Source organism: Pinus tabuliformis, chromosome 1_2, assembly GCF_031772625.1.
Source record: "Pinus tabuliformis cultivar Carrire ecotype Pingquan chromosome 1_2, CPIR1, whole genome shotgun sequence".
Classification (NCBI taxonomy): Eukaryota; Viridiplantae; Streptophyta; class Pinopsida; order Pinales; family Pinaceae; genus Pinus; species Pinus tabuliformis.
In genome coordinates, this window is record NC_142298.1 from 947,830,224 (window position 1) to 947,843,876 (window position 13,653).

A 13,653-nucleotide genomic window follows, 5' to 3' on the forward strand; every position below is an offset into this window, starting at 1 on the left:
TAGGAACAGACCATGTCGTCGAAACAGTCCCTGATTGGACTCCGGTTTGTTGTTGATAACTTGCCGGGACAGATGGTATACCATCGAACATCGTTGGAGTAGCAGCAGGAGGCTCTGCCACTGCTACGTCGGATGACACAGTCCTAGATGTCGACGTTTGTTCAGACATATCTAGTCTATCCAAAAGATTTTCTAGCGATTCTACAAGAACTTGCGATGAAAAGAGACTAACTTCGAAGACCAACGAGGGAATGGTGATGATTATTCCGTTTAAAATAAATTTTAGACACTTTGACACAACTTGTTTTTTCAATTTTTAAGAGTCGAGAAAAAACAAAAGATGACTCTAGTCTCCTTCGATTTTTAATGAGCCTGAAGTGACAAGTGCTCAAATGGACCTTTTCCGTTAAGGAGTCTAAAAAGGAACGAAAGGGACTGCTCTGAAAGTCTAGGTAGAGGGAGTACCAAACCAATCATAAAACTGTAGAATACTTTTTACGGTACGTCAGTCAATCTTCCCGAATGTTGTGTTCAGTGCATTGCGATCGATAGGGCGGCAGACACGGCTTCGTATGGATAAAGGATTTAAGCCTATAGGGGTCTCCCAAAATATACTCGACGGTACGTGGGAGCACAAGTCCGTACTGGCACTTATCGTCTCAAAGTGGAGGAATCACACAACCATCAGTGAGGACAACAGTTACCAGGCTTTACGATGCCGGAATACGTCTCTAGCCTAGACCTCTAAATGTTGTGTGTTAAGTTCCAAAGCGTTGTTAGATTCATTGAATTTATTTTAAGTTGATCTTGCTTATGAAGTTTGCCTTTTGGGTTCACCACGAGATGTAGATGTAATTCCTAAAATGCAATCTAAAGATGATAAACAAACTTTTATCTCTTTTGTGCAATGAAAATCCTAGCTACTAAAGGAAAAGAAAGACACAATATTTTCACAAAGAGCAAAGAGCACACTATAAATGCACTTTCCTAAATCAAGCCAAACAGACTGTCTATATGCAAATGCACATGCATGTATTTGCTTTCGACTTTCTTAGTATTGATGCTAAAAAGAAAGTTGATGTACAAATCTGAATTTGCTTTCAAGCGACAAACACAAACAAGCTTCTTTTCGAAATCAAAAGATAGAGACGATTACGACACTTTACGATTTTGAAATGAATACTCGTTTTTGACGCTAGAAAATCACAAATTCAGACCAAAGGCAATAGTAACAGTATAATCGACCATCAACAACAATCAAACTTTCTCCTATGATCGAAATCGACACTTGCGACAGATCTAAATCAAAGGACGACAGTACGACTATTCTACTTTTGCAATGGAAAACTGTAAACGACTCAACAAACACACAAAAACATCTACAGTTCTTTTGTACAAAGGAGGCGGAATAACAGCAAGGAAAAGGGGTTTTCAACAGGCATACACTGATCACAGGCAGAAAAATTCAGAGATAGGACTGGAGAGAATGAAGCACAAGAACCTCAGCTGCACAGGGCTAGTCTGATCAGCGCACCTGTAACACAGAGAAACTGCATTGCAGCGCAGGTTGCCCTTTCGGGAAGTGCGTTGAAATGCAGGATCTCTTAACAGTACCTGCGCTGGGCCAGAAACGAGAATTTGTCTGGGTTCTGGGTCACAGTTTGCAGTTCAGTCTTTGGTTTTTGGCCGAGTAAAAGCAATCAGTAATGTACAATCAGGGGTAGATCTAAGGAGGGTCTAAGAGCTATCACAAGGGCAATCAGATAGTTTGTGAATCAGCTGTTCAAATCATAAACAGATCCAGTGAATGGATTGAAGCAGCAGATGTCTACTTTGCATTTGTTATGGTAAATGCAGTTCGAATGCTACTTATAAGTTTATGAAACAAACAACAAAGAGATACACAAACAAACTAATTAGACATTCTCCCCAGCGGAGTCGCCATTTTGTTACCGGGAAAAGTGTCTATTTAGAACTGCTCTATCCCACTAAGGTGTGACAGCTGCCTTAGAAACAAACAGAGAAAAACTACTTCTGTATTTCCTTTATGCACTATAGATAGAGAGGAATAGGAAGAACCAACCTGTGTCTTGCGCTAATCCTTTGATCCAATCTCTCTCTTCTTTGACAGCTTCCAGCTACCTACTCCCTTACTTGCCCAGCTTCACCAAGTACCTGTAAGATCACAGAAGAAGAACTCTATACAAATACATGGATCTATATTCATAAACAACTTAGGATCAGATTTAAGTTAACCATACAAATGTAACAAGCATCAATGATACAAAAGCATGGAGGAAAAACTCAAATAGTTTTTTATTGATAAACAAGAAAAGATCCAGGAGGAGTTACAACTGGTGGTTCCTGACCCAACATCAACCTCCCAGCAAAGAAGCCCCTCTTCACCTCCAACAAAGCATAGATCACCCAATACTCTGATGTTTGTCTCAAAACCAACAACAATTCCTTACAATGTGCAAAATTCCAGCCTTTGGATCTCTGGGATGAGGGATCCATATATAGATGTATGTAAGGAGGATGAGTCAGCTTGTGATTTGATTAGTGTCTTCTCTCTGTCAGTTCTTGCTTCCACTTGGAGACTGAAGGCCTCTTACTCATCCTTAGTCGAATTCAGTGAGGCAAGTGTCATAGGAGAAGATTTTGGAAGCTTCCATTGTCTCTCCACCTCGCGGAATGACACTGCCATTTGTCATTTCTCGCCCAACGCACCCTCATAGTGCATTTAGGTGCATTGCAACGCACCTAGCCAGTGTGTTTAGGTGCTATGCAACGCACCTAGCCAGTGGAGCAGCTGAAATGATCCTGTTTTGACTTATTCTGAGCAGTTTCTGGTGGAGAACTTCTGGGAGAAGCTGTAATTTGTTGACATTGTTCCTTTAGGGGTTAGAACAACACTTTTAGGGACTTAGGAGCCCTTGGTTTATGGACATTTCATGCTTGGAGTTGTAAGGCACAAAAATGTCTATAACAATGAGTGCAGAAATCTAAATGTTGGCTCAATTAATAATAAAAATAATAAAATTCAATTTGCTATATTTTGATTTCGTTATTAACTTGTGAATTGGTTTTGTTAGAATACCATGAGCCAATATCATGGCTTATCAATACCTCAAGCCCAAAAACCATAACTTATTTCACAACCAAAATATTTTATAACAATATGACAAGATTCTTAACCATGGATATTCACCCCCCCACTTTACATCGGATATTATTAACTTGTAAAAAAATGGTTTTGTTATAATAACATGGGCCAATACTATGACATATCAATACCACATGCTCTAAAAACATAACTTATTTCACAATCAAAATATTTTATAACAATATGAAAATATTCTTAACCATGGATATTCATTCTCGCATTACCATGGATATTATTAACTTGGAAATAGACTTTGTTACAATACCATGGGCCAACACCATGGCTTATCAATATCACATGCCCAAAAAACATAACTTATTTCAAAATAAAAATATTTTATAAGAATATGACAGGATTCTTAATCATGGATATTCACCCCCGCTTTGTTATTGATATTATGAACTTGTGAATAGGCTTTGTTACAATAGCATGGGCTAATACCATGGCTTATCAATAGCACATGCCAAAAAATCATATCTTATTTCACAATATAAATATTTTATAACAATATGACAAGATTCTTAGTCATCGATATTCACCCCCACTTTACCATGGATATTATTAATTTGTAAATAGGCTTCGTTACAATACCATGGGACAATATCATGCTTTATCAATACCACATGCCCAAAAACCATAACTTATTTCTCAATAAAAAATATATTATTTTAATTTAATTTTATAACATTTTTTATTTGAAGGTAATAGGAAAATGGTTGTAATTAGTTTTGTGATATATATTAACCCTCTATCCTCACTACTACTAAAATTATTCCCATACAAATTAAATTAAGGTTTTAATAAAATTAAAAATGAGAATACTTTTGTATTTAAAGATGTGAAATTTATATAATACAAATATTAGTAAGAACCAACATAGATCTATCTTAACTAAAAATCCAAGTGATGCTAGCAAGAAAAGTGAAGGGAAGAGAGCGGGAGGGAGATAGTGACAAAGATGGAGAGAGAGAGAGAGAGAATGATGGGGGGAGACAGAGAGAAGGAGGTAGGAAGAGAGAGAGGGGAGAGAGAGAAGAAGAGAGTGGGGGAGAGAGAGGGAGGAAAGAAATAGGACATAGGGACATAGATGTGGATAGAGAGGGAGGAAAGAACTAAGGCATAGGGCTATAGAGGTGGAGAGAGAGAGGGAGTGACAAGGGATAGATTGATAGAGAGAGAGGGAGAGGAGGGAGAGAGAGAATAGGTGGGGATAAAGATAGGGAGAGGGGAAAGAGAGAGAGAGGGAGGCACAAATATGGAGGGGAGAGAAAGAGAGAGTGATGGGGGGGGGGGGGGGGCAGAGGGAGGTGAGAGAGAAAGGGAGAGAGAGGAATAAGAGAGAGGAGAGAGAGAGAGGAGAGAGAGATGAAGTTAGAGGGGGAGAGAGAGGGAAGGAAGAAGAAATACATAGAGGGAGAAATATAGAGAGAGGGAGTGATAAGGGAGTGATGGAGAGAGGAGAGATAGAGGGAACAGAGAGAGGTGGAGAGGAAGAGGGAGGGAGAGAGAGTGTGTATGTCTCAGGGATGAGATAGAGAGAGGTAATAAGAAAGAGACACATAGATACAAATGTAGATATTCTATAGTATTATATAACTAGCCTAGATCCATCTTAACCTGGATCTACCAAGCACCAAAAAAGAGGTTTGCACATTGACAGATTGGATCCCTCTTGGCACTTGATAAATCCAGGTTAAGATGGATCTAGGCTGGCTTAATAAGTTTGTAGCTGTATTTGATAAAATAACACTTTTTTTTATGGTTGTGTTTGAAAACAATTTTTCTATATTTGGTGTATTTATCATAATAATAATAATCTAATTTTAATTTAATTTTAAGCTTACCTTTTTTATACAATGATTTTGTTGTTAGTTTATAGAGATAGACATGTTATACTTTTGGAATTTGAAAAGGAAACACGTGCTCTTAACTTGGTTGTATTGAAAACATTAAGTGTAAGAAGGAAACATGCCCTCTTAACTTGGTTGTATTAAAAACATAAGTGTTCTTGTATACTAGGTGGGTGCAAACAAGAGAGAGTATATGGTAAGTGGATTAAATAGTTAAAAACAAATGTTATTTAAGGAGAAAGTTACAAAAATCTAACAAATAGGCTAGGGTTAGGATATATTGTTTTGGGACATCTAAAGTTGAAGGTACATTTTATGGAGGTGTAGTCTAAGCCCTTGGGTGTAGGGCACATATTATGGGTTTCTTGGACTTTTGGTGTGTGTTAGTGGTGTCAACTAGTGGTGGAGTATCCAACCAATGAGTAGGCAAAGTTTTTAATTTACAAGGTTGACATCAATCAAGTATTCTCCCTCTCTACCCAACTCTAAGATGAGGAGTGTTCATAATGGACTTATTATTGTAACAAATTGCAAATATTTGGTTATCTTTAATTTCAACGGCTTGAAGTGGCTACCTCAACTACAAATCTTTAAAAGAACTAGGTGCTTTTCAATTAAACCCTTGTGGTCAAGGAGCTGCAAAAAAGGAAGGCCTTATGGCTATTTTTAAGGGGTTGTAATGACCCTCCTCTTGTGGTAAATATGTAAATATGATGCTAATGGTCCTGATCTTAGTACATTCACGTATATAATGTAAATATTTTCCTATCACCTTGCATTGTGTAAAAATGATAAATATTTTGTGGTTACACTTATGTACATGTTCAAGTTCCACATGCATGATTATGGGAAACATTTCTCAGTTATCCTTGTGTACATTGGGAAGATCATAATTACTCGATGCGATAAAAACACCTAGTAATATTTTCAAACTGAACACTATACAATAAAATTAACCCTAATATCTTAGTGAAGAACATGCAATTAGCTAGACTCTGGAAGGGTTTTTGGATTGACTGTTAGTGAAACTCATTTCAGTTATGTGTGCCAATGTGTGGTAAGCGTTAGTGAGTGCCAGGGAAACATAAGGGAGCACTAGGTCAAAAAGCATGGAAATGAATGAATAAGAGTGTGTGATAGGGAGTGTCAATGAGTCCCAGGTGTGGTAGGAGGGGAGTGACATGGTATGCTAAGTAGCGCTAAGTCATTCTAGCGTGCTAGAGCGACATGTAGCCAAAATGTGCTAGGTGCCGAGGTGTGCCAAATAGTTCTAGGAAGTGTTAGGGAGTGTTAGGGAAACACAAGGGAGCACTAGGTCAAAAAGCATGGAAATGAATGAATAAGAGTGCGTGATAGGGAGTGTCAATGAGTTCCAAGTGTGGTAAGAGGGGAGTGACATAGTATGCTAAGCAGCGCTAAGTCATTCTAACGTGCTAGAGTGACATGCAACCAATATGTGCTAGGTGCCAAGGTGTGCCAAATAGTGCTAGGAAGTGTTAGGGAGTGTTAGGGAAACACAAGGGAGCACTGGGTGAAAATAATGCATGTAAATGAATGATTAAGAGTTTGTGACAAGAAGTGTCAATGATTTTAGGGTGTGCTAAGGAGGGAGTGACAAGGTATTCTAGGCAGTGCTAAGGCATTCTAGAGGCTAGGGAATCATGACAACATGTGCTAGGTGCTAAGGTGTGCCAATGCATGCTAGGGTGAGTTATGGAGTGTCAGGGAAAAACAAAGGAGCACTAGTTTCAAATGCATGGAAATGAATGAATAAGAGTGTGTGACATGGATTGTCAGTGAATTCTAGGTGTGCTAAGGAGGCAATGACAAGGTGTGCTAGGTAGTTCCAAGGAATGCAAGAGTGCTAGGGCGACATGCCATGATGTGCCAAGTCCTAGGGTGTGCCATCAGAACACAAGGGAGAACTATTCCAAATTGCATGGAAATGAATAGATAATAGTGTTTGATAGGGAGTGTCAACATGTTCCAATTGTGTTAAGGAGGGAGTGACACGGGTATATGCTAGGCAGTGCCAAGGCATGTTAGAGTGTTAGGGCATGTTAGGGAGTGGAAAATCATGCCAAGGAATGCAGGGGATGATAATGTGTGCCATGTAGTTCCAATGGATTGGTATACGTGCTAGATGTTATGGCATGTGAAGATGTAAACTATGTTGCTTAGTTGCTTTTATGGGCACTGTTGGATGTGAGCCTTGACTTGGTAACTTGTTAAGTGGTATGAGTTAATATTAGACATGAGAATCCTAAGATAATTTATAGTCCATTAGGGGAACAAGGCATAGTCTAGTTGTAGTAGATGTAACTTGGTAAAGTTGTTGTAGTCGAGAGGCAGGACTTGTTTGGGTTCCTAAGTCTAAAAGAAAATAAGGGTAGTTATGAGGGAATGATAATTAAGGAGTTCCATGGCATGCCAAGGAATGAAAAAGTGTGCTAACATATGCCAAATAGTGTAAATGCATGTCAAGGCCTGTTTGGGAGTGTCAGGGAATCATAAGGGAGAACTAGGTCAAAGTGCATGGAAATGAATGAATAAGAGATTATGCGAGGGAGTGTCAGTGAATTCTAGGTGTCCCATGGACGAAGTGTGTTAGGAGAATTTCATATTAGGACTTGTAGGAGGAAATCCTACGATTGTGATAAGAGGATGGAAAAAGAAGTTTGAGACAAAGGGAGACTTTGGTCTAGGCACAACACTATTTTCTCAATGACTTGGTTGGGTTCCCAAGTCACAAAAAAAGTAAGGTTATTTATGAGGGCATGAAAACTAGGGAGCGCCAAGGTGTGTAGGGAATTTTAGGGAGTGTTAACACATATTATAAAGTTCCAAGGAATGTTAGGCATGTCAAGACATGCCAAGTGCTAAGGAATGACAATGTGTGCTATGTTCTAGGATGTGGCACCAACACATGCTAGGGATTGCAAAGGAAACACAAGGGATGACTCATTTCAATTAGATAGAAATGAATGAATGTGCGTGTGTGATAGGGAGTGTTAACAAGTTATAGGTGTGCTAATGAGGGAGTGACAACATATGATAAGTAATGCCAATAGACGATAGAGTGCTAGGAAATCCTACTAAGATGTGACAAGTGCCATGGTGTGCCAATGTGTGCCAAGGAGTGTTAGGGAGTGTTAGGGAAACACAAGGGATCACTAGGTCATAATGCAAGGAAATGAAGGAATAAAAGTGTGTGGCATGGAGTTTTAGTGAGTTCCAAGTGTGTTAAGGAGGAGTTACAAGGCATGCTTGGCAATGCTAAGGAATGCCAGATTTCTAGGGCAACATGTGGCCAAGATGTGCCAAGATGTGCCAACACGTGTAAGAAAGTGTTAGCTGGGAGTGCCAGGGAAACACAATGGAGAACTATGTCAAAATGAATGGAAATGAACAAATAATGGTTAGTGATTAGAAGTTTCAGTGAGTTCTGGGTGTTCTAAGGACAAATTGGCAAGGTATGCTAGGCATTGTTAAGGCATGCTAGAGGCTAGGGCAACATGCCAAGATGTCATAGGTGCTAGGGTGTAACAACATGCATCAAGGAGTGATAAGGAGTGATAGGGAAAAGCAAGGGATAACTAGGTAAAAATGAATGGAAATGAATAAATAAGAGTTTGTGACCAAGAGTGTCAGCGATGTCCAGGTGTGCTAAGGAGAGAGTGAAAATGTATACTATGTAGTGCCAAGGAATGCTAGAGTGTTAAGGTGGTAGACTAAGACGTGTCAGGTGCTAGGGTGAGCTAGGGTGTGTTAGGGGTTGTCAAGGAAACATAAGGAAGCACTAGTTCAAAATGCATGGAAATTAACGAATAAGAGTGTGTGAGAGGGAGTTTCAATGAGTTCTAGGTGTGTTAAGGAGGGAGTGAGAAGGTTATATGCTAGGAAATGCCAAGGTATGCTAAACTACCAAGGCATGTCAGGAAATGCCATAATGTGCTAGGGAGTTTCAAAGCATGCCAAGGAATGTAGGGGATTTTAACGCATGTCACATAGTGCTAAGGCATTCTAAGATATGTCAGGTGCTATGGCGTGTCAAGATGTAAATTGTATTTCTTAATTTTTTTAGACCAAGGTTGGATGTGATGAGCCTTGTCCTGGTAACTTGTTAAGTGGGATAAGTGAGATTGTACATGAGTACCCTAAGATGAGTTAAAAGTAGTTCTTAGGTGAACAAGGCATATGTTGAATTTCCATGACACATGAGAATCCAGGTTTGGCCTTAGAATTTTTATGCAAACACACTCAAGTGCCACAACACATCTACTATGCAGATCAAAATCTACCATCAAAGAAAAAGTAATGGATTGAATTCACACAATTTAGGGTCTGCACATCTTCATATGTTACTACTTATTATTGTCATATACAATAGCCATTTATATGTCTGGTGTGAGACTCCTTTGGAGATTTCTATCCAAAAACAACATCTTTGTGGTAAAAGGTGTACTGTCAGAGGTTGCTCCATCAAAAATGGAAACCAAAAGGGACCTTACTATGCACACAGATGAAGAATTAAGAATATTGTTATCTATGAGTGTTGATGTGGAGGTATGGGAAAAAATTACAAAAGCAACAAACCTTTTTGTTCAACCAATCAAGATCTAAAAAGGAAAATGTGTGATTGTATATACATGTGTGATAGTATTTGGAGAAATGCAAACCTAACCCACAAATTTGTTGACATTTTGCTAGAGCTGACCTATAATTGTTCCTAAATTTAATAAACATGTAAAATTGGACTAACTTTTCAATACAAAATATAATTGATTGGAACATGGCCAAATTGTGAAAGTGTAGAAATTGGTATGGTTTAAAGGGACTGATCCCTTTGAAGAGTCTTAAATGTGGTAATGAAGGTTGAGCCTCGTTCTAGAACCCCTTTGAGAATCCATCTTAGGAATTGGTGTAGGATGAAACACTTCAGAATAATTTTTGTAGTAGTGATGTCAGCACTTGTATAGTGACATGGGGTAGGAGTTGGCCTATCAAATCACATTGGTTTACTTTGGAACTTCTCTAGGATGATGCCTTAGATGATTTGGAGTACGAGGGAATGACTTGATATTTAGTTTGCATTGAAGAAGCTTTGGAGGCTAGGTACTACAGAAAAACCCCTTATTCTGAACTAGGAAGCACATGCCACTGAAGAAAGTAACAACAAGTACACAGATTTGAAACTCAAATCAATTCACTATTTATTACTCTTTGAAACAAGAAATAAATAAAAATTTAAAACACTACTATTCACATTTCCTTTAGTCTAGAAGGTACAATGAATATGGAAACATGTACAACAATGTCTCAACTTTCTTAATTCCTAATCCTAATGCACCTTCCTTGCATGGACAGATAAGACAATTAAAGTCCGCCACTAGTGAATATGATATGAGATATGCAAACATGCTTCCTTAGCTAAGGCTGAGAATTAATAACTAGGGAAGTACTCCTTTTAACTATGCATGCAAAAACTAATAAAGCAAAGAGTTTTGCTACTCTAGGTGCCAGAAACGAATTCACTACCTAAGGTAAGTGCTTTGCCTAGAACAAGATATTAAGGACTCAGAAACTTTTTTGCTTCCTTCAAGGGCAGTGTATTCCAAACAAAACTAAGCTATCATGAACTATCCTCCAAATTCATTCACCTTTAACAGAAATCTTGTGCCCAGAAAAAGACAAGAGACCAATATCCAACAGAATTCGCTGACCAGCCAGAGACCCTTGTGTTCAAACAATGAGATAATAAGGGAATTTCAACTAGGGTGGAATATTTCACCACCTAAATTGACAAGAGATAGAAGGGGTCAAAAACTATCAGACCTAATGCTCAAGAACAAATGAGTGAATCTGCACTTGGTGATCCAAAATTAATTCAATCCTTCTTTATTTATAGATTTTGCAAAGGGGTTTCATATTCTTAAGTGATTGAGTAAACCTTACTCCAAACCCAAAATTTTGGCTTTTGAAGCCCAGTTTCCCCTAAAATTGCCCAACAATGGGTATTTTGGGGTTCTTTTCCCTTTATGGAGGACTATAGTCTATGGGGATGGATAGTATATTACGTCCCATTCATCGTCAATTTGTAGAGGACATTACATGGCACCTAATAAAAGAAACAACGCTTTAGTTTAGGAGGTAATAACTAAATTCTTATTCCTTTCCACATAGGAAATACATCTTGCAAAAATGATCATGGGGTACAAATACTACAAAAAGTCCTAAATCTTACTAGCATTGTCATAGTCCAAGAGTAAAAACCCTTTCAAGTGAAACAAGGTCAGTACCACATACTACAAGAACAAATGACAAATTCAAAAATAATATACTTATTCAATGAAAGAATGATGAATCATATTAGCGCACTTTAAATTTAATAGCTCTTGAGTTGTAGTGTCAATCAAAATTCTCAGGTTGGATCATAATTAAGTACTCAATGTCGTTTTGGTTTCAATTTGGGGAAAAGGAGGAGCTCTTGGTGACAATGGGATGATCAGGCTTTTCATAAGGGAGCTTTGCTATACTTTTCAACATACAAGCCATTCATTCTAGTGGAGGAGATATAGAGAAGCCTTTAATAAGGACCTTTCCAAGATCAATTTGGAGGAAAATCCATTTTCAAAGCTTAAACATAGTTCTAGATTCAAACAAGCGTAGTCATTTTTCAAAACAATTATTAATTCCCAAGAAATTAGAGCCAAGCTTACATGTCGACCATTTATTCTTCTACTGGACAAGGAATCATTTATGAAAATTCCTTGGCCCTTTGATCCAATATTTGATGTAAATCTCTCGATTAGAAATGTAATAAGAGATGTAGTTTATATTAAGGAAAAGGGAAAAGTAGAGGGCCGGTTAATAATTATCTCTAAAAAACTATCAATAGAATCCCAACATATTTGAAATGGAAAAGGATAACTCTATCGTTATTTTTTGCTTTAGAAACTTTGCTAATTTCCATGATTGAAGCATGTATTCATGCCTTGAAAGAAGCTCACAAATGCTTTTGATATTGGTTGAAGCAAATAAAATGTGCAAAGTTACACTCACATTGAGGTATGGAAAAATATTATTTGGAGCTTGTTGTCCCAGACTCCAAAAAAATAATGGACAAAAGGTGAAAAACCCAAGTCAAAAGGTATGTGTAGCTTTCATCATGCAGAGGTAGGTGTTAACTCCACACTCTATAACGAGGGCTTTGCGGCACAAGTGACATAAAGGTTTGCATGAAAAACTTTGGATTAAAAGGAGTGGAGCTTGATGCTACATGTCCACTATTACCCCACTTTCTGTATGAGTTACAGGAGATAAAAATAATGAGATACGGGAGATACAGAGTAGATACTATTGTTATTCAAATTTAATAAAAAATATTACTGTCTTCCTCGATATAAAAGAAACATATTCCATAAAATATTTTCACCATGACCCTAATTTAAAATGAATCTCTTATGTTGGCGTGCCCAGCCACAAATAGAAATGATGTCGATGGGCCAATTTCAATTTAGAAAATTTACAATTAGTTTCAATTGTAAGATCTCCTATTTTCAGTTCAGATTTCAGTTACAAGTAGTAAAACAAGTCTTACTGATCAATCACGAGTTGGAATCTGCTCGCTCTCCAAATGATCTGATCTAAATATTTGTGAGTCTAACTCACGTTGACCAAGTTTAACTCATGGTCAATGCAGGTTTGACTTGAGACTTGCCAATTAAAGCAGATTCCTGAGATTGATTCCAATTTATTCGATTTTCAGCCTTGACTCGACGAGCATTAGTTTTTCAAGTTTAGGTATGCCACATTGCTAAAAACTAAACATTAGTCGTTCCAAAATTTATTTCTCATTTCTCAGTCACAAAACTCATACATCGAGACCTTTAGTAATCAATCACTACTCACTATTACACAATCCAGACTCAATATCAGTGAACCACCAAGGTGAGCCTAAGTCTAGACTCCATATGGGGTAGTCGCTAATGTGTGCTCTATCCATACTCCATATCGACCCTTGGGCAGTCGCGCATCACCTTTAGCATGTGTTACCTTTAGGCTTAGCCGCTTCACTATTCAACAATCTAGGTACATTGGCACTTGGCTTAAATAATAGGTATATTACTATATTGAAGTTTCAATGTCGTTTTCAATGGCAAGTTTCAAGTTTCATTGTTCATCAATTGAATGTTTAGTGTATTCCTTTTGTTATGACTTTTCAACCCTATAAATGGGGCTTAAATATATTTTTAAAATGCACTAAGAAATGGTTTCATACCAACCATCGATCAAGTCATCAAGCATTCCTTCCTTGGTTCATTTCTTACCGACTTCAAAGGCTTTAACCATCCATTCACAACTTTGGGTATTTTTGTTCTTCCAAAATCTGTTATTGATGTATTGGTTAAGTTGTCTTATGCTAAACGAACTTGCAAATTCAAGATTACAATGCAATATATGTTGATAATATTTCCTTTCGGTAGAATTTCCTCATATATACCTAATTGTGTTTCAAGGTCATAACGATATATTAGGTCGAAATGTGCTTGTGTTTCTAGATAGACTCCTCTTTGATCCTTAACAAAACCTCATATCCTTTAAAATCAACCCTCTTTTTTGCGAAGTCATATATGG